Genomic DNA, 23268 nt, shown 5'->3' on the forward strand with positions numbered 1-23268 from the left:
AATGGTTAACAGATGTATCGGCGGAGGGTGTAGCAACACCAATCTTGATGGGATTAGTACTCATCGTTTTCCAAAAGACCGGACAATGAAATGGGAGCGCTTGGTCTACACAGGCTGTGCACTGAAACCGTGCAAAGCTCTCGCAGCCTGCTGGCGCTTCCGCAGGTAACGTCACGAATCTGGCTCCAGACTCCCTTGGGATTTTTCCAGACGAGTTTTGTCATTTTATTTTTTTCTGCTGCAGACAGATGGCCTTGTGCAAAATTACCCTTCTGGATGAGTGTGTAAAGGGACAGACTTTCATATTAAAAAAAAAAACAAAACACGAAATTGGTCCAGGATATGCACTTTAAAGAAGAACTGAAGTCATTTTTAAACTTGCTTTATTTCTTAATTAACGTGTTATTCAATTACGTTTTCGGTTTTAGTAACCTTATATCGTGACTCATATTGGCAACTAATTGCAATTAAATATTATACTTATCGGCCTATTCGGTTTTTAGCCGTGTTGAATTTAGTTCGTTTGGTCCACGGCAGGCGTCGCTTATCCGCGCGATCTTCACGAGACTTGTGTGAGACTTCGAAACGTGAAGTGTCAGCCAGGTGTCAGTGCCGCCATTTTGAAAACTGTTTTCCAAACAAAATATTGCACAAAAACGAGTTTAAATGACGATTACTGCCTACTTTTTTCAAACTTTCCTGATTGCTATCAAAACAAACAAAACTTCCGGCTTGATTACGTCAGCATTCGAAAGAGGGCGCGCGCGTCTTTTGACAACGTTGGCAGATGTCGGTCACTTTGATTTCCGCTGTACGTTTTACTTCCGTCCTACGATGTCTCGCACAGGTCTCAACGAATCTCGTTTACGGCCATCGCTTTGACATACGGACTGATATATTACAGAGCATATTTCAAACACTCATAGCTTGCTCTAGCAGCGACAAAATAGCGATCAAAAATGCATTCCGATATTTAATAAAATGAGAAATAGAATTCTGGTAATAAAAAAAACTTGCCTTCAGTTCTCCTTTAACTATAAGGTTTTGTGAAAAAAAATTTCTTAATAGTTTGAGTTATGCTCTAGAAACTAAAATGTTTACAGACAGACAGAGCAATAGCTATATCCTGCCGCATTATATGCCAGGGATATTTTTTTAATATATAAATAAAAAGACTGACACACACACACACACACACACACACACACACACACACACACTGCACGAAAATCATGTCAACAGTAGAATACACAGCTACGGATGACTGCTAAGTAATAAATTAGCAACTCGGAAATAAATGAAAATTTCAATAAACCCAACAGTAACTTTTGTGAAGTCTCACAATCATCCAAATAAAACAATCAAAATAAAAACCCACGGAGAACTCCGCTAGGAAATTTCCAGAAAATTCATCACACAGCTTAATTAGCAATTTCTTAATGAGAAATCAACAAATGAAACAGCAACTTTTGTGAAGAATAACTAGATCTTCAAAAGAAAACAAACAATCAGAATCAAAATGCATTAGAAAGCCAGGAAGGAGTAGCGATTTTCCTGAAAGTTTGTTCATCAGCCTAATTAGCAACTTGGTAATGAGAAATCACAAAACCAAAGAGTAACTTTTGTACACACTGATTAGATCTTCCAAACAAAACAATTAAAATCCATTGAAAACTCGGGGGGGAGTAGCGATTTTTGTGAACTGTGGACAGACGGATGGACGCTGTGTGATGGCAATAGCTCATCGGCCTACGGCTGTGCGGGCTTAAAAAATAAAATGGCAGTCTGAGGTCCAGCGAGTGCAGTTTTATGCGGAAATGATCTGTAGGTTTTCCTGAGCATCTTCCAGAACCAGCCGCAGTTCTTCTGGACACTTTGACTGTCACACTCGCGTCTTCATTTTACACCAAAACCCAGCAGCCTTCATTATGATTTCTTTTTTAATCTGAAAAGTGCTCTCTTATGGAATAGAGGGGTGTTCACACGGCACATATTTGCATCGATGCTGCACCGATGTATTTTGTTGCGATATATCTTACACCGGTGTAAATTTTGTGGAGCGTTCACACGTCACAAACCTGCTTACTAGAGAGAAGCGTGTTAGCACCGGTGCAGCCCCACTTGCGTTCACACGGCAGTTTTTGCGACCGCGCTATACGATAGTAATAATGCGGAAATGAAATATGCGCATGCGTGAAAATGTACTTCCTTTTCCCGGTTGTCATGGCATCACCAAGCGCCGGGAAAACAACGTGGATGAAGACACCAGTGTTGCCAGATACTGCTGACGTTTTCCAGCCCAAAATATGTTCAAATCCGCCAAAATGCACTTAAAACCACCCAATCTGGCAACACTGGAAGACACGCAGCTCTGTTGTTGTTGATATTCGCCATTTTGGAAGCGCAAAATACCAGGATGCAAATTATGCAATGCCCGTATGTAATCAACTCTCGTCACACGTAGCGAGTCTACCCCTGTAGCGTTCAGACATCCCATTTTATATCGGTGCTGCCCTGCAAACTAGCGTTTACTCCGGAGTCAATTTCTTAAACCACCTCCCGAGCAGGGTTAGATTTGCACCGGTTTAAGCAGCTTTCAGGGGCTACACCGGTATAACTTTGTACCGTGTGAACGCTCTACCGGGGCAGCCCCGGCGCTACACCGGAGTAAAAGTTGCCGTGTGAACACCCCTAATGCTGCTCAGATACAAACTTTTTCTTTTCTGTAACATTTAATTTTGTTCCGGAAAAAAAACGTTTGGAACTCTAAAATGGTTTTATACTGACTCAATAATGTAGAAGTCATAAAATAGAAGTATTATGCTAAGGATTAATTAGCATGCTAGCTGGTTAAGTGAAGGGGGGAGGGGGGAGCCAGATACCAAACCTACAGTAGGGGGGGACCCTTTCAAATCGTCAAGTTTATTTGTATCGCGCTTTTAACAATAAACATTGTCGCAAAGCAGCTTTACAGAATTTGAACGACTTTAAACATGAGCTAATTTTATCCCTAATCTATCCCCAATGAGCAAGCCTGTGGCGACGGTGGCGAGGAAAAACTCCCTCAGACGACATGAGGAAGAAACCTCGAGAGGAACCAGACTCTAAAGGGAACCCATCCTCATTTGGGCAACAACAGACAATGTGATGAAATCATGAGAGAAGTCAATCCAAAAAACGGCTTCGTTTCAGTTTTACAACACAATGTGTAAAAGGTCAGGGATGTTTTGGTTCGAAATGCAGACTAAGACTGGGGGAGAAGAAAAAAAAAATCCATTTCAGGAAGTGCTCACAGGCAAAAAGTGATCACATCATGCTGAAAAATAACTGTCATCAGACTGGTTATTACTTTTTTCCTCTTTTCTCAGTCCTTTTAATAAGCACCGTTCGTTCCTTTGCAATCATTATGAATAATTTTACAGTCTCACGCGTCCTGAAGATAATTTTATCAAATGAAATATCTGAACTCTAACCTCACTCATTAAGATTTAGTGCCAAAATGTTCAACTGCTTTCTCAGGTTCATAGCAGCGTCTCATCTCGGGCTGCTGAACCTTTCCTCCACTGTGGATACAACCTCAAAAAAAATAAAAAATTTTCCTGAGCCAAAAACCCGTAAGCTCATGGTGTTTTCCGTACAACCACAATTTCTTCCTGTTTCCACACCTTTGTTTAATTTCAGCAAATCATGAACGTCAGTGCAAACAGATTTGGCTGTTTCTCGGGGAATTACAGGGTGCAAGTTTAAACAAGTGAGCTACAAATAACAAGGAAGTTGTGATGGTTAATTTTTTTTAAAAAATAAATAAATAAAGTTGCCAGTAACTGCCAGACAAATAGTCACGTGATCAAATTTCCGACCTCATAAACAAACACGAGAAATAAAACTTTTTTCCAGAATCTGCAATACGTTATTTGCATTTTCCACACGTGCACTTAGGGGGCGTGGCCATGGCCATATCTATACTTTCTACAATATTCCACCCATTTTAATAAAAAAGTGATGTTATTTATATCCTTATTAATCTTTAAGTTATCGATGTTTTTGAGACACTGATTCATTAAAATTAGCCGATAATTAAATTAAAACACAAAATGTGTGCTTTCCAATTCATTCAGTTGACCTTCTGTTTTTTTTCTGGAATAATAGCTCTCAGAGACCACAAGGGGGCGATATAAAATCCATAGCTTTTGTATCTATATAGATAGTTTTCACATGACGTCACAGAGTCGGGGATTCCCTGGTGGCGGCCATCTTGTAGGGCAAGCTTACCGTACGGGTCACTGAGCACACATTGTAAGGCGCGAGTTACATTTATTTATATATTATTTACATTTATAGTTACATTATTACTATTTTTAAAGCGAGCAATGGTGCACACCTGTTGTATTCACGGCTGTCGTAATAGGTCAGACGATGACGTCAAGCGAAGCTTTTATGGAATTCCCACTGTACGGGAGCACGAAGGCGAGCAAACAAAGAAACTCAGCATACAAAGGAGAAATCTATGGCTTGCAAGAATCAACCGCAAGGATTATCAGCCTTCCAAACACAGCAAAGTCTGCTCCGATCATTTTATAAGTGGTAAGTTGTTTAAATAAACAATCGTGTAACAAGCCTACATACCACTTAATTATATTACAAAGTTTATACTGACATGGTACTGTAATACCACTAATGGATGTAAAATTTGTCTTAAAATCAACTCGATATTATACACACACATTTATATGCAGTGTTGAGAGCTCTAAAACTCTAATGTTTACATACCTTGGCTGTAATTAGGACACGGCTCTCACTTGTTTTTATATGGTGGACTTCACGGACCCAGCCACAGACAAAATAATTGTATGACTCCAGCGACTTGTATGCTTTGAGGTCGTCAAGTGTGTAGGCGCTTTTAGTATTCACGAAATAGTTCACAATATCAGGGTACGATATGGATGGCAGCCCTGCATAGTCACTTGAAAATGCGTCTTTGTCCACTTCGTAGGGGTCAATTCCCCCAATCATGGCCAGTTTGGCTGCATACCGTTGTCGTGAGATGTCGTCCAATGTATCCATATACTTCCGTTTGCTTGATTTTGCCGATACTGATCTTTATTTTAGAAAACTGACTATATAACTTCATAAATTCGTCCGAGATAACGTAGCCGGTAGTGGCGATGGTCCGTTTTGTTTGCACTGCAAGATGGCGGCTGGGGGGCGTTCCCCGGAATGCCGTGACGTCAGTGAAAACTATCTATAGCTTTCATCTCATGGTGCTTCCGTATACTACACTAAATACAGACAAGCCTTCACAACTTCGATAATAACGGGTTCGTCAATTTATTTAGTTACACCCGTTTACCTCTGAAAAATGCTGATTTATGTACATCAATAAACAAACAAACATTGGGAAATTTTTCTGATTATCGACACATGAAAAAGGCATCAATCCCAAGCTAAGTGATTAACACACTTGTGTGGTACGACGTCTCAAAGCTACGGATTAAACAGGATGTTAAAACATGAACACTGGTAGTGCAGGAATTTTTATGGACTTTTTATATTTAGCATGGGACGCACCAGGGTAACACTTCATTACTGATGATGATGATAACTCTAGCCTGGATAGCAAGTGAGGCTAGTTAGTTAGCGAATACTATCGAGGATACGGGTCCGTCTCAGAAACCGCTCTCTCATTTGGGACATTCTGGTCAAAAAAATTAATTTTCTAATTTTACTATTTTTTTGCATTTACCTAACACTCCATATTTCTTTTGTCATGTTTAATAAGAATAAAGATAGCATCTTGCTTTATCTGGCCTCCACTGTGGAACATTTTGATTACAATTCAAATGCTTTTGTAAAATTGATTTACATATAAAATAACTCCATCATGAAGAATTAAAGCCCCTCCTTCACAGAGGAGTGAAAGTATTGAATAAATTTCCTCTTTTTGATTGCTTGGGTTAAAAATGCCAAGTTATGATGACTGAATTGATTATTCACTTAAATATGAATAATATGATACAGTTTGGGTGTTTGATACGGCGAAATAGGACACAATGGAAAAATCAAGAACACACCGGAAAGATGAGAATAACGGCGGTGGTAAAAGAACAGCGACTGTACCGGCTGAAGGTCGCGCTGGTCTCTGCTGCGGCGCGCGAGCAACGGGACATCACTACCGCACCGGACGGAGCGCGAGGCGGGGGCGGGGCAAAATGACTGGCCGTAGATTCTATCAAAAGTTCAATTTAAATTGACCATGGTTGCAAAATATTGGCCAAAAATACGCAAACACTACGAAATATGAAAGTACGATGAAAAAGAAACATTCTATTGCCTTATACTGCAAGACTAAAACAAAATAAAACTGTCAAAACTCACCTTTTCAGCGATAACGTCCGAACAGATCACCCGCGTAACAGAGAGACCGCAAATGGAAACACGATCAACTTCTAACTGTTGGAGTGGAAAATTCCATTCTACACATGCAAATTGTTAATGTGTGTCCTTCCCCGCACACAAATAACACGCTACGGTTAAAAAAAATAGACCACAACTCATTTTATAGCTCAGAAATTCATACAAGACCAGCTACCATCGTAACATATTCTGTAAGAAACATATTCTATACCTAACTTTCAGCTTTCGTTTTAAAAAACAAAATCGCAGATTTACAGTATAACTAAATTTTTATACGGCGTAGTGATTTTAAGTTCCTACTTTTAGTGAGGTCGTGACCTCGACCCTGAGGCTTTCCGTTTAGATCAAAACACACGATCGTATTGGTTTTGCGGAAAATGGAGTTACAACGGTGATCAAATATTTTGCATGATACTTTATTCCGGTTATGATTATTCTGTGAGCGCACCAATCCTTAGGTGTATAAAATTACAACTTAAAATTCAATTAGTGATAACTGTAGACTTTTCAGTGGACAACAACCTTTTTAAGGGAATGCGATGTAGTCGACCATTTATCATGTCCCAGATCAAGCCGCCATTTTTCCACAAATTTGCAGAATTTTTGCCAAATTCTGAACAGAGTATTCACGTCAAAGATTCAGTTTTATCTGTATTATTTCTTTCATCATTTTATTTCAAATTAAAACCAACATCACCATTCAAAACCGTATAGTTTATTGACTGAGTATATTTAATGAGGTACCCCCACAGTACCCAGTTTCTGAGACAGTTATGCCGCTTTTCCACTACAAACGCGGCTGAGTTGGGCTGAGCCGTGCCGTGCTGAGTCGGGCTGAGTGGGGCTGTTGGAGTTGCATTTCGACTACAACCGCGCTGAACCGTGCTGGCTGGAAGTGGGTGGACACATTGGGTGGAGTTAGCGAAAGTGGGTGGACGTCAGGTGATGTCGTTAAGCGGCGCAAACAGTGACATCAGTGAGCTTTTAAGCGGTAGTCTCACGACCCGAATAGTAAACAATAAACATGGAGGACATGGAGTCGTTAGTGTTGCTGGTCTTGGTGCTGTGGCTTGTTGTCACCGACAACGCGGACAGATACTGGCAAGAGCGTATAGATGAGGCGAGGCGCATAAGGCTTCAGAAATTCTCGTAATTATTCTCCTTCCGGGTTTGTGGTGTTGACAGATCCCAGCGTGCTCGCGGGGCGTGTGTGGGCATGTGAGGACACTCCTCCTCACCAATCAGTGCACAGGGGAGTGTCTCCTCACGCCCCCAGCCTCACTCAGCTCGGCTTGGCTCGCTTCAGCCCCACTCCAAAACGGTGCGAGTTTTAGGGGCTAAGCAGGGCTGAAACGAGCTGAGTTGTGCTGGTTTTTGGTAGTCGAAACGCGAGCCGTGTCGGGCTGAAGTGAGCTGAAGCGAGCTGAAAAAGGGTAGTGGAAAAGGGCCATTATATATATATAGCTGAACAGAACTGCGGATTGTTTAGGAACGCATGATTTAATGCTAAAACAGTTATTTTTAACTGTAATAAAAATGCTTAACAAGCTAGCAGTGTGCTATACGTGTTGTTTAAGCCTGTTTCCTGTTTATCAGTCAATTTGATTTATATATATATATATATATATAAAATCTGGCTATTTCTCTCGTCAAAATCTTCACTCGAATAAACATTGCTGCCACCAGGAACAGTTCTCTGAAAAACGTTAAAGGAAATTGTAGCTAAAAATAAAAAGTGTTTGATTTGTAGGTTTTGTCAGAAATGTTTTGCCCAAATTTAATTGCTTAGATATTCCCTGGCAATTTATCATGATTATAATCCTAACAGACGATAATAAACATGATGTTTATTACGGTTGAACTGACAGGCCTGTACGTGTTAACATTTAAGCTGTGGCTCGTAAGAGTTATCAAGAAGCGCACTCGGAAATTCAATTCGAGCTGACTTGCTGAAATGTCAAACACATTAATTAAATGTAGTGGTATAACCATGACTAATTTTCTGTACACTTTGTGATTTTATGTTCAGATGTGTCCAGCTGCTGGATTTAGTTGATGTGTGATGCTGGGTATGACTCAGCACATTCTGCGGCCGCCATTTTGTGAAGCCTATGGATCGGCAAAGCTCCTGAAATGTGTGCTGTGGAAAAAAATGTGCACGGGTGTGTGCTGTAGGAAACAACTAGCAATTGTGATGTCGGTATGTCACGTCATGGACTGACTGAGGTTCCCAAGTCGATTTTTCAACTCACTGGTCAATTTCTGCAATTGTTCAAGCTCCTTTTACGCTACGTTCACACTGCAATTTTCTGCGAGCTTAACGCTCAATTCCGATTTTTTTGTGAAATCCGATTTTTTTGTGAGGTCGTTCACATTATATGCGACTTGTATGTGATCCTCAGTATGAACGAAAAGCGACCTAAAAGTGTTCCGCATGCGCATTGCAGGATACGACGACGTCACACGCAGTGAGCATGGCCAGTGTTTACGGAAGTAAAACCGCCCGGTTGCGGTATGACTCATCCAATCTAGCTTGAATAGCTGCATCCCCCCAAATGGAAATCAGCTCCCTAACCTCTGCGTCCTTCCATTGAGAAGATTCAGAACCTTCACAGCCCGAAGCGTCCCTCGCATTGATGTCATGCGCAGGGGCGCAGATACGTTTTTTGAACTGGGGGGAACAAAAAACTGGGGGGGGGACAAAGCTGCCAGCAAACCAATCCCAATATGCCTGTCAAACTTGTGGGTTACCATAGCAACCAAGCTCGAGCTCGCAACCTGTGCAGTCTGCGCAGCTCAACCAACCGAATATCAGTCTTTGTTTTGTTTTATGTGAATTGTTGCAACTATGTATACACTGCTGTGCACCTCAATAAACCGAATGGTAATTAGTCTTTTGATTTTTCCGTGAGGTTTGCCTTATGCAAAGAAAGACAGCATAGACGTTTTTTCCTCCCTATAAGTGGGGGGGACCGAGCGAGGTGAATTTAAATCTGGGTGGGACGAGCCCCACCCTCTATCTGCGCCCGTGATTATGCGCCATGTTGTTGTAACTTTTTCTGAGAGACCCGCCGCCTACTTCAGCGCAGAACAGTGACGTTTGTGGCTTGTTGATGACGTGTAAGTCGGATGAATGCGACCTGGCGGTTCAGACTGAAGTCGCATACGAAAAGAGCGGATAGGAATCGGAATTAGGACCACATATCCAAACGGCCCGGGTCGGATTTGAAAAAAAAATCGGATCTGTGTCGTTCATATTGTCAATAAAAGATCGGATACGGGTCACATATGGGCGAAAAGATCGGATTTGAGTCACTTCAGCCTGCAGTGTGAACGTAGCCTTAGTGACTCCTGGCATTTGAGTTTTCTTTTTTCAAACCCTTGCCCACGCTGTTTTACCCAGGCCCACGCAGAGACACGTGACCCGAAATTCATCAATTGTTCTATTTAAAAAAAAAAAAAAAACACCTAATAAAATTGGAAGTCTGTGATTCGAATTCAGTAGCTTTCGGTCCACTGAACAAAAATAATTGAAAAATCTGAAAGGCAGTACAGCTTTAAACCGCTTCAGATTACCAGGCCACAGAACAGTATTACAATGGGGGAAAACTAAATTCTCACTAAAACGGTGTTTAAAATGCTGATTAGCATGTGTGTTGCTTTTGTTTTTAAGTACAAAAGGTCAGCAAGGTGACGCGACAATTTACGATCAGTATGACAACACTCCTGCACCCATACGCTCATAAAAGCCGGGAAAACCTGCTAAAGCAATTTATTAGATGTGCTTTGAACAGCTCTGAATGCATAATAACACTATGAACATTCATAAGCAGCAAGAGAGAGAGAGAGTGTAGTATAGTGTTGTACCTCGTGGAGTCCAGAGCTTCAAGCTTGTTTCACACTCGTCCCCTTTTCCTCTCCCTCCCGCCTTCTCTCTCTTTCCCCCCCTCGATCTCTGCGGCTAAGAGTGAGACCTGCAAACAAAGGGGTTAAAAATTAGCTGTGCCTTTTCACTCCTGACATTTGAACGCAGCGGAAAATTACAGGCCAGCTTGAGAAACTTCACACGGAAAATTACAGAATTTATTTTTGAAAATGTACAGCGGAGCCGAGCCAGACTGGCAGGAGGAAATGTTTTGAATATTTCTATGAAAATTCTATTCCTAGATCAGCAACAGCAGGCAGTGGGGGAGGGAAAAAAAAAAAAAAAAAAGCACAGAAATTCAAACCGTAAAAGCAGAAGAAAAAAAAAAAAAACACTGTGCTGTTGTAGTCGGTAATTAGTTGCTGTAAGTCGACAGTAAACTGATAAACATCTGAAAAATGAAATATGGATTCATAAGGTTGTGCTGTAATGGTGTAAAGAGTGCAGATCCAGCACTTTCACGTTAAAACGAGTAAATAAATTTAAAAAAAAAAAAAAAAAACTTCTTTCCTTATCTAATTTGCTCCACTAAAGCAACGTTTTACAATCGAACTATGTTTACACCGAACCCTAATAATCCGTTTCAAGCTATTCAATGAAACACCCCGTTCAGACTGAGAATTAAATCAAATTAAAAAAGTTTAGATTTCGGATAATCTAGATTTAGATAGGAAAATATCCATCATGTAAACACTCGATCGGACCTGGAACCTTCTTCGCGGTTTCAGTAAACCTTCACCGACTGATGACGTCACCACGTCCACCTTCACGTAGCCGAGCAAGCGATGCGACCATGCGGCTTTGTCAGAAACGCTATTCTGATTGTACTTTGGGACATTCAGTATAAACACGCATATCTTTACAAATCACTTTCTCACAGCACTGAATTCAAACCGCACCATCACGACTTCAACCGGAAACGTACACCAAGACGGTCTTGGACCAGTTACTTTAGTCCACATGAGTGAATCCACAAGAAATGAATCGCATTAAAGAGGAAGTTGCACCAGGGTGTTACTCAAACGGATGAAAAATAGCACATCTGAAAGCACCATTACACTGTCAGTATATCACATTGGTGTGAAAACAATGGTGGGTTTTTTTATAGAGCCAAGTAGCATTAAAAAAAAATAAAATTCTGAATTACTGCTTAGCAAAAATTTGTTCTGATCAGCGATCACAGCATTACGTGTGCTGGATAACCTTCACGTATGATAAAGTTATGAACATGAAGTAGAACTGGCAGCAGAAGTCGCGATGTGACATGTTTACAACAGTAACATGTTAAACAAAGGGTTTTCAGTGCAGTCACACCCCTGCACCCCTCGCTGTAGTGTGATTTAGGGCGAGTCCACAAGGAGGGGGTTGTGAAATTTTTATGGCGCTACAGCCAGACACAAAAGCTATGAACCAACCACTGGAGTAAGGAAGTGGATTAGGTTTAAAAAAATAAATAAAAATCTAACAGGTAGATGAGAATCAACAAGAATGCACTGTTGATTTGGCCAACCTGAAGGTCTATTAAGACCTAATTCACTCCACACACACAGCTGATTTGAAGAATCGAGCTAATTTTCTTCTCAATTTCACTTTTCATTAACAAGGAAGTAGTTTTCTCGAATCTACTTTCTAAAGTGGACGAAAACATGCATTGTGTTGTGTGGATAACAGATGAGGCCATATTTTTTGAAAAATAGAAGGGTGTACCATTCACTAAGCCACACATTCAGATTTGCATCAAAATCTAAAAGTCTAAATTTCGATCCAAATATGTGGCTTGGTGGATGTACGCCCTTCTATTTTTCAAAAAATATGGCCTCAGCTGTTATCCACACAACAACATGATACATGTTTTTATCAACTTTGGAAAGTGGTGGAGGTAATAATACAAAGACAACATAATCAAATGTTGAAACTGAGATTGTATTTCTGTTTGAATAATATACTCGTACTGAATTTTATGCCAAAAATATTGGGACAGGAGCCCAATTACCATAGTGTTGCATCACAGCTACTTTTAACGACGCTATAATTTCGGGAACTGACGAGACCAATTACTGTAAATTATTGCAAATTGTCACATTCTGTTTTTATTAACATGTTACACAGCATCCCAACATTTCTGGAATATATATATATATATTTTACTAGCTACGTTTACATGCACAAATTTTTTTTTTTATGTTCGTAATGAATTCATTCCGATCAGCAATTCGGAACATATTATTGACATGAAAGTGATCAGATAGATGTGCATTTTTACATCCCAAGCTTTCAATCGGAATAGAATTTCTAACATGGACACAATCCCACATAGCTTGTTTAGTCTGCTCCAACGTCACTATGTCATGACGCAAAAACACGGCTTCATTCGTTTTTTTTCGCAGAAGTGTTTGAAAAGTTCGTCATTTATTATTTTACTTCCATCTAGTCATCCAATAATGTGAAGTTCTTTGATAGTTCATATTAAAAACAAGCTCTCAACAGAGGTCCAGTGCAGCTTGGAAGGCGCCATTTTGAGAAATGTTCACCATCGGGGGTTTATACCAAGATGGAGGGCAGGAGCAGAAAGAACAGAGCCAGGAAGTTAACCAGGTTAAATCACTTACATGGTACAATTTTACTTTTGATTGGTTTCAGTCAGTCAGACACTTTATTTCAACAGGATGGCCCATTCAGCACAGCTGGTATCAACAAGGGCCCTGAAAAACTATATTAATTTACAATTTCAAAAATACATTACAATAATCTTTAATAATCTCATTAATATGATTAATCTAAAAATTATTAAAACTACCAATATGGTCTTCAGAAAAAAAAATACAATGAAAATTATAAGAAAAAAAAAAAAGATGTATGAAACTAACAAAAATATAATAATTACGTAATATAAATTCCATGTTCCAACAGCTAGCCGCTGTGTTCAGGGATCAGGTTGTCGAGGCCCCTGCCTTCGACTGCCGCCTAATCCACACTGCACCAACGCCCTACGGCTACCTCTGTGGGTGGTGAACCCACAGGAGGTCAGGCCCACGTCACCGCTTCGGGCTGAGCCCGGCCGGGCCCCGTGGGCAAAGGCCCAGCCACCAAGCGCTCGCATACGAGCCCCAACCCTGGGCCTGGCTCCAGGGTGGGCCCCGGCTGCGCCATACCGGGCGACGTCATGGTCCTTGATTTTTTTTTTTTATCCATAAGGGTTTTGGTGAACTGCTCTTGGCCTGGCCTGTCACCTTTGATCGACTTTGTTGTCGTTTCATCTGATTTCCGGCCCTATGTCTTGGACACTCGGGTGAAGAGAGGGGCTGAGCTGTCAACTGATCACCACCTGGTGGTGAGTTGGATCCGCTGGTGGAGGAGGAAGCCGGACAGACATGGCAGGCCCAAACGTATGGTGAGGGTCTGCTGGGAACGTCTGGCCGAGCACTCTGTCGGGGAGGTCTTTAACTCCCACCTCCGGGAGAGCTTCTCCCAGCTTCCGATGGAGGCGGGGGACATTGAGTCTGAGTGAACCATGTTCTCTACCTCCATTGTAGACACAGTTGTTCGGAGTTGTGGCCGCAAGGTCTCCGGTGCCCGTCGTGGCAGGAATCCCCAAACCCGGTGGTGGACACCGGAAGTAAGGGACGCTGTCAAGCTGAAGAATGAGTCCTATCGGGCCATGCTGGCCTCCGGGACTCCGGAGGCAGCTGACGGGTATTGGCAGGCCAGGCGTGCCGCAACTCGGGCAGTTGCGAAGGTAAAAACTCGGAACTGGGAGAAGTTCGGTGAGGCCATGGAGGAGGACTATCGGTCGGCCTCGAAGAAATTCTAGCAAACCATCCGGCGCCTCAGGAGGGGGAAGCAGTACTCTGCCAACACTGTTTACGGTGCGGGTGGGGAGCTGTTGACCTCGACTGGGGACATTGTCGGGCGGTGGAAGGAATACTTCGAGGATCTCCTCAATCCCACCGTCACGTCTTCCATTGAGGAGGCGGAGGCTGATGACTCAGAGGTGGACTCGTCCATTACCCAAGCCGAAGTCACTGAGGTGGTTTTCAAACTCCTCGGTGGCAAGGCACCAGGGGTGGATGAGATCTGCCCCGAGTATCTCAAGTCTCTGGATGTTGTGGGGCTGTCTTGGCTGACACGCCTCTGCAGCATCGCGTGGCAGTCGGGGACAGTGCCTCTGGAGTGGCAGACTGGGGTGGTGGTCCCTCTTTTTAAGAAAGGGGACCGGAGAGTGTGCTCCAATTACAGGGGAATCACACTTCTCAGCCTTCCTGGGAAGGTTTACTCCAGGGTACTGGAGAGGAGAATTCGGCCAATAGTCGAACCTCGGATTCAGGAGGAACAATGCGGTTTTCGTCCTGGTCGTGGAACACTGGACCAGCTCTATACCCTTCACAGGGTGCTCGAGGGTTCATGGGAGTTTGCCCAACCAGTCCACATGTGCTTTGTGGATCTGGAGAAGGCATTCGACCATGTCCCTCGTGGTATTCTGTGGGGGGTGCTTCAGGAGTATGGGGTTCGGGGCTCTTTGCTAAGGGCTGTCCGGTCCCTGTACGAACGGAGCAGGAGTCTGGTTTGCATTGCCGGCAGTAAGTCATACCTGTTCCCAGTGCATGTTGGACTCCGGCAGGGCTGCCCTTTGTCACCGGTTCTGTTCATAATTTTTATGGACAGAATTTCTAGGCGCAGCCAGGGGCCAGAAGGAATCCTGTTTGGGAACCACAGGATTTCATCTCTGCTTTTTGCGGATGATGATGTCCTGTTGGCTTCTTCAAACCAGGACCTTCAGCATGCACTGGGGCGGTTTGCAGTCGAGTGTGAAGCGGCTGGGATAAGAATCAGCACCTCCAAGTACGAGGCCATGGTTCTCGACCGGAAAAGGGTGGCTTGCCCTCTCCAGGTTCGTGGAGAAGTCCTGCCTCAAGTGGAGGAGTTTAAGTATCTCGGGATCTTGTTCATGAGTGAGGGAAGGATAGAGCGTGAGATCGACAGGCGGATCGGTGCAGCCTCCGCAGTGATGCGGTCGCTTTACCGGTCCGTCGTGGTGAAGAAGGAGCTGAGCCAAAAAGGCGAAGCTCTCGATTTACCGGTCGATCTATGTTCCGACTCTCACCTATGGTCATGAGCTTTGGGTAATGACCGAAAGAACAAGATCGTGCATACAAGCTGCCGAAATGAGTTTCCTTCGCAGGGTGGCTGGGCGTTCCCTTAGAGATAGGGTTAGAAGCACAGTCACTCGGGAGGAGCTCGGAGTAGAGCCGCTGCTCCTCCACATCGAGAGGAATCAGCTGAGGTGGCTCGGGCATCTCTTTCGGATGCCTCCTGGACGCTTCCCTGGGGAGGTGTTCCAGGCGTGCCCCCCTGGAAAGAGGCCCCGGGGAAGACCCAGGACACACTGGAGGGACTATGTCTCTCGGCTGGCCTGGGAACGCCTCGGTGTTCTTCCCGAGGAGCTGGCCGAGGTGTCTGGGGAAAGGGAAGTTTGGGCTTCCATGCTCAGACTGCTGCCTCCGCGACCCGGCCCCGGATAAAGCGGATGAAGACGAGACGAGATGTAATATAAATAAGACTATGAAAAAACGACCGAATGAGCCTTTCAAGTTGATTTAGTGAACTTCTGGTCCTCTATGACCCGCCACGCCTACTTAGATCAAAAGGTGCAGGCTATCTGCTGGTACCTCGTATAGTGAAGGCTACATCAGGGGGCGGAGCCTTTTCTTACAAAGCCCCACAGTTATGGAACAGCCTTCCAAGTAGTGTTCGGGAATCAGACACAGTCTCGGTGTTTAAGTCTAGACTGAAAACATATCTGTTTAGTCAAGCCTTGTGTTAATGGTGTTTATGAGGTAAAGGTGTAGATCTGGAGGGTCCTCAGACAGAGTGTTTTGGTAAACTGGGATATATGGATGCTGTCAGTCCCCACTCGTAAGTGCTGCATTTTTGGGAATAAAATTTTCTTTCTTTAAATTTAAAAAAAATATATATATATATTGTGGGAAAATGAAATTGTGAACCTAATATCATGAATTGAATCATGCCTACTTCTTTTTTAAATCATATTCACATTAATGTTCCAGCACAAAGTGTTTGAAATAAAAGTTACCAAAGTAACACTGACTGGAGAAATGATGCTCAGATTGACTGTCAGAGAAAAAAAAAATTTAGCAAGTACGGAAAGCAATGTTCCTGAGCTGCCGTGTCACCACAGCAACCCTGTAATACCAACTGCAATAACATGAACTCTATTGTTAGACCGAGTCTTAGTAGTTGAACAATAACTAGAGATGAAAGTGGAGCAAAGAAAAAAAAAAAAACCCTGAACTTTTGAAAGTCAAACTAAGATATGGGGGGGGCAACGTCCCCTGAAAATATTTTAATAACAACACGCAAAACCCGCATTCTAGTGCATTTTAGTACTTATTTTCACTAAAACAAGCTATAACTTTTAAGCCTTTTTTTCTTTCATGTACATTAATGATTAACATGTCAAAAATATCAAATTTAATTCCCCTAGTTAATGAGTAATTTTCAGGAGCGCATTTAGAAAACGCGATGATTTTCCTGCTACACAGTTCATTACTTTGAAAAAAAAAAAAATCAGACAGTTGAAGGTAAACTCAGCAAAATCCCTAAACAGTACTGTTAAAAAGTAAAGGTCTGTTAGAGTTTCTAAAGCTTTCAGGTTTCAATGTTGAGGACATTGATAAACGAGGCTCAATCTTTTAGCAGAGTTGTGCGTTTGCAGAAGCTAAAGTGAACTAAACATTTCCAATTCAGATTTATGCGAGTTGAAGCCAATTGTTTACATTAGTTCGTATTGTCTGTAAATTTAAACACACCAATGAATACCAAATTTCTCATGTAAATCAGGGGCGTAGTGTGTGTGTGTGTGTGTGTGTGTGTGTGTGTGTGTGTGTGTGTGTGTGTGTCACACACTGACTGGCAGCCTGAGTGCATTATGTAACAAAAAATAAATTACCAGTGCTAGTTTTAGGTAGCTTAGAAACCGGCTCTTCCATTATTGCTGTTTCTTCCATGTTTTCTTGATGTTGTGTTCTAGAAACAGCACTAAAACTTAGCTTCGAAAACACAAAATGCAACTATATATATATATATATATATATATATATATATATATATATATATATATATATATATATATATATAAATAAAAGGGCTGTAACGATACACCCAACTCACGATTCGATTCGTATCACGATTTTTGACCCACGATTCGATACGCCCACGATTTTTTTTAAAATGTTTTTTTAAAGTAGTAAATTTGACTTATTAACATTTACTTACTTACATTAACTATTTAATAACAAATAATTCAGACCACTGCAGAGAATGAGTAATATGTATGCAAAAATGAACAAATGTATATCCAAAGACTGTTTTATTTCTCAAAATAATACTGTTGAGCCGGAAGCTCTGTTTTTTTTCGGTTCTGAAAAAGTCATTTTTCCAAATCGTGTAAATCCGTGAAGATTTTTTTTTTTGGGGGGGGCTCTCTCACTGTCTCACTCTCATAGGGCCAATGATTTTCTGTGATCGCGGAAAACAGATGGAAATTACGGAATTTTTATGGTGAAACATTGCTCGCGTGTCAAAATGTAACTGCCGCAGAAGGCTTCCGCCCAAGCAGACATGCCTTCAGTGTTGCCAGATACTGTAACGTTTTCCACCCCAAAATATGTTCAAAACCAGCCAAAAAGCACCTAAACCTGCCCAATCTGGCAACACTGCATGCCTTTCCGGTCAAGTGATTGTGATTGGCTTGTGGCACACCTAGCCAGCCAATGAGCTGCTTGTTTACAGATTCGCTCCCCGCATCACAACCAGAATGGCGACCGCTTAAAAGAAATGAATGCTCTGCCAGTGGCGAGTGTGGACGTTGCGTGACTCGCAGAAGATTGTCGCAGGTCGGCGAAAAAACGACTTACTAATAGATATAAAAAAATAAAAGTAATTTAAGTAAGTTTAAAATGTAATTTAAATAAAAAGTAAAGTATTCATAAATTGAAGTTTGGAAGCGCCTCTGTTTTTGGGCTGAGGAGAAGTTTGAAAGGGTGTACCGCGATTCTGCCTTCTTGTATCACAATACGGATCGTGGCTCTGCGTATCGCGATTTCGATACGCATATCGTTACAGCCCTAATATATAAAATAAATTGCTTACCTCTCTTCATGTCGAAAGAAGGAGGAAAGTTTTGCTTGTTTTGACATGGTGAATTATTAACACAAGAGAAAATGCTTGTAATTTGCAACTAAAAAGACTGCAGCTACACTGGCAGCTTGAACATGCTTTCTAGTGCGATTGTGTTGCGCTTGCGCAGAACGGTGTCAGTCCTGCACACCTTAGCTCGTGCACCTGAAGGCGTGTGCGCCTAACGAGCTCCGGCACGCACGCCGTTAACAAAGAACACTTGTCTTTAATCAATGAACTATGTTTGGGCTATTTAAGGACGGCGCCCATGCAAGGACGATGCGAAGTATTACGCCGCGTCTAGGAACGCGGAAAAATCCGAAAAATAAATTTCTCCATTCGGAAAACCGGAGATTTTCAAGAGTTTTGTCAAATATCCGGATTTCCGGGTATTTCGTCATTAGCGGAAAAAATCCGGAGGAATTTTCATGAAAATCTAAAAATCCGGAATTCTGGGAAAATCCGGAACACTTTCATGACTAAATAACGTGGTAACAAACCAAAACTAGTTAGTGAGATGCTTTTAAACCCAATCACATACTGGGTTTAGGGTTTCAGAGAGAGAGAGAGAGAGAGAGAGAGAGAGAGAGAGAGAGAGAGAGAGAGATTACCACAATGATGTACAGTCATGTGGGTTTGATTTTATCTGACACAAACGTGTAAATGCACAGCGTTGCTCTTGGAAAACCAAGTCTGGATTAGCTGACTTGACAGTTTCCATCACAGATACTGATCCAATAAATAAATAAATAAATAAATGAAGACCAGCATTTTTGCTGAACACTTATGCAGTGTGGGTAAAGTGCACAAGATCAACTTTTATCAAACTAAAAACATAATTTTCATACATCATCCCACTTTACCTTTCCACAAAGTAGAAAATTACCTTTTACACAAACCTGAAGCACCAGCGTGTGAAATTTTCCTCTTTTCTTTCTTAAACACAATTACTACACAATATTAATGGGAACCCCTGCATCCTTGAAACCCACTCTAAAGGCCTCTGCATGCTCTTGCGACAAGGCTTTCGCAGATAGCTTTTCGCAGACAGTTGTAATTTATCGTTGAGCGGGGAGTAATAGGCGTGCGCGATGTTATTCACCGCCACAACGCAAGGGGGCGCAAAGTCGCTAGGAGTAGTTGGTGGGTGTGGTTAGTGGAGTGTTTATCCTCCGGTTACTTATAATGACTAGAACTTTTTTTTTTTATAATGACTAGAACTGGAGTCGTATAGATGTACGTACTTCCTCAATCAACCGCTCTTCGTGCTGCTCCATCTTCGCTCGTGTTTTTAAAAATGCCGGTCGTGAAAACAAACCAAACCGGGAAAGTAGGGAAGCGGAAGTGCGTGTACAGAGGATGTAGAGTGGACCAATCAGAGCCCTCTTGTCTGCGACGCTGTCTGCGAGGCTTCTGCGGTGGTCACAATTTTTGGGAGGTGCGCGCAGAGCGTCTGCGAAGGTGGGGGGGGCTACGCAGACACTGTCGGCGACGCTATCTGCGAGGACTGGGTTGTCAGCATAAATTGGCCTTAATAGTGAAACACTCTGCTGTAGGGTTCCATACAGAACCTTTACAGGTTCTCCCAAAGACCGGGACAAAAACAACCCTGACAGTGTCCTTCAGATTTCCTGATATCAAGTTCCATCATCAAGCACCTAATCTTATTCCTACAAGTCTTTTATATTCTATACGTTAAACCTACTTCATGCAGGGTTCTCCAGAAAATCTGAAGTAGCAGGCTTAGGGAAAACAAACAAACAAAAAAACCCAGTAAGCGGCTAATGCTAATGTGCTAATGCTAAGGGATCTGGGGGTATGCTCCCGCAGAAAATTTTTTAATTTACATGCCTTCTGGTGCATTCTCAGCTAATTAATTACTAACAATTTCCCTGTACAATACTTGCAAAATATGTATGAAATTTCCCTCCAGGTGTTTGACTTTCTCAGTTCCCTTCTGTAGTACACTGCCTGGCTCTGTAACATAACTACATACACTACAGCGTAGTCATGTGGTCCGGTTCAGCCAATCAGAGCATGAAAATTGATCAACAAATAAGGCATCAATTCCGGTCATGTCAGATCCAAATCGAAGACAATTTCGTGGTGGAATAATTGGATTTGCAGCAAATTATGGGCAGCGGAGATGATATAAATTGCTTGAACATTGAAAGGCAAGTTTTTATTCTTTCCTGGGATCGCATAGCCGGCGCAGACCGTCTGCGTAGGCGGAGAAAACCCACCGGTCGCCGGTGCTTGTGGACATCTCTAAGGTATAAGAAACTCCAGCATATACTGTATACACTGGACCGAGTTGGTGTTCTTCAAAAAGACACCATGACTGTGAAACAGCCCAGAACACTTAGTATACAGAAGTCTGCTTTCATTTGGGAAAAGATTTTTCATCAAAGCAGCAATTTTTTTTTTTTTTTAATTTGACTCGATTCAAAAATCACCAGGAATCAAAATACTTCAACAAACAAATGGGGTACAACTGAAATGACTGATACTTAAATAGATTTTAAAATCACTTATTATTTCAACATCCAGTTAATCATTTATACGCAGAAAGATATCCGGTATTTTAACCTTCTGGGGTCGAGAGCTTTGCCGGCGAAGCTCAGCACGTTTAGAGTGAGTAGGTCATATATTTAGATCAATATCTTAGCGAGTTTTTAATCATACAAGCAATAAACATATTGACAGAAACTTTATACTTTCCTATGTGCTCGCCAAATAACATTATAGTTTTAAATTGCCTAAATTAGATAAAACATAAAACTTGCGTCACCTTACTCAGTCACACTGGAGTAGGAGCACTGAGAGCGCACTTACACATTCATAAAAGACTATTCACATGGTAACGGCATGATAATCACGTTCACTCTTTCGGTTTCAATTGGTTTCTCTTTTACGGTGGAAACGCCCACCGCAAACAGGATAAAATCTGTCAGCCGTAGTTTAGGCTACCTGTTTGGAGGTAAAACTTGTTGCGAGATGGTAAACGGATTTGCGAGATGGCGCTTCGGATGATTCTGGACAGCGATTCCATTTCAGCGGTTCATCAGATCCTGAGAATTGTGACACTGATGATGATCGGCGTCATTTTGAACTTCGACTCGATCCAGCCGCAAAATCAACTCGAGCAAGTGTAAATATTTCTTCTATTCCTGATGAGCAGATCGGTTGATATGCACGCGCTGTAGTGCATACACAGGAAAAATGACAGCAATTTTTCCAGAGTTAAAAGTATTTTCTTCAAAAATAGTCATTTTTGCTCTATTTTTAGTTTAGACAGTCAAATTTGAGGGTGGCACGGTGGTGTAGTGGTTAGCGCTGTCGCCTCACAGCAAGAAGGTCCGGGTTCGAGCCCCGTGGCCGGCGAGGGCCTTTCTGTGCGGAGTTTGCATGTTCTCCCCGTGTCCGCGTGGGTTTCCTCCGGGTGCTCCGGTTTCCCCCACAGTCCAAAGACATGCAGGTTAGGTTAACTGGTGACTCTAAATTGAGCGTAGGTGTGAATGTGAGTGTGAATGGTTGTCTGTGTCTATGTGTCAGCCCTGTGATGACCTGGCGACTTGTCCAGGGTGTACCCCGCCTTTCGCCCGTAGTCAGCTGGGATAGGCTCCAGCTTGCCTGCGACCCTGCAGAACAGGATAAAGCGGCTAGAGGTAATGAGATGAGATGAGTCAAATTTGGAGTTGGAGTGGGAGCAAAATTACAGAGTAATTGTGTAACAGGGTTGGTTGTGGCTCTGAACGGAATAAAAATAGTACAAGAGTTAATTTCAAGACAATGAATAGAGTAAAACTTAAAAACCCAGATTTGAAGCTGTTGTAAAAAGCAGTTGTAGAACTGTGTTGGAATGCATGAAAAAACATGACCTTACCCATTGTGACGAACCGTTTTTGTCACTTGACCTGATAGGATTAAGAGTTGGCAGTGGGAGGGGTTTTCACACTTCTCATTGAATGGAATGGAAATTTTTACTCTTCTCATTGAATACCCCGTCCCACTGCAAACCCTTCATTCCAAAACAATAGGACATTAATTTTCTGATGGCCAGTTAATTGTCCAAATCAATGGTGCAGATTTAAGTTTTTGTGCTTGATCCATTCTTAAGACTGAACAGAATCACCTCAAGTGACCAAAACAGTTCGTCACACTCAGTACGTTTACATGCGCATCCAAATCGAGCTGCTGTCGGTAATCGAGCAAAGGGTCCCAGCAGGGGTGCCAGAGAAATCCAATCCTACATGCATACTGTGAAATCGAGCTATTGAGTGAGGTGCATTGTGCACCCGAGCCACAGGTGGCACTACACGCCCCATCGTGTTGGTACACTTCCGGTTGTCGTCATGAACAAGAGCTATTCAAGAGTATAAACAAAGGGACTACAGGCAGAAATTAGCATGTACTGCTATAACCTGGTACAGACATCGGTCCTTACCACAAGGATAGTGTTTAATTTGTACACTGTCCCTTTTAAAAATAAAATAAACTCTAAACTCTAAGAAGAGTGTTTGTAGTTTGTATGTACGAACAGAAGTGTTCCTAATAAAGTGGGCGGCTAAGGTGAAGTGTCATGCCGACCGAGGCTGTTGTGTTTCCCGCTTGTGGTCTCGTCACTCGTCACTTCCGGAAGGGGCGGTGCTTAAGTAAGTAGCTCGAATACGTAGCTCGATAGGGTTTACATGCACCAAGTAGCTCGGCAGAAATCGCATAATCTAGGCCGT

At 42.3% G+C, this 23268-nt stretch overlaps 1 protein-coding gene across 6 annotated transcripts in view; it reads right to left on the reverse strand.

Moving 5' to 3' along the window:
* The window catches only part of znf618 (zinc finger protein 618), a 117780-nt gene that overhangs the window by 76167 nt on the left and 18345 nt on the right, over positions 1 to 23268 (reverse strand). For all 6 annotated transcript variants that reach the window (XM_060912299.1, XM_060912298.1, XM_060912297.1 and 3 more), the window contains one exon: positions 10282 to 10388. The gene's annotated coding sequence lies outside the window, so the exon portion shown is untranslated. The remainder of the gene's footprint in view (positions 1 to 10281; positions 10389 to 23268) is intronic.

This window comes from Neoarius graeffei, chromosome 28, assembly GCF_027579695.1.
Source record: "Neoarius graeffei isolate fNeoGra1 chromosome 28, fNeoGra1.pri, whole genome shotgun sequence".
NCBI classification, from domain to species: domain Eukaryota; kingdom Metazoa; phylum Chordata; class Actinopteri; order Siluriformes; family Ariidae; genus Neoarius; species Neoarius graeffei.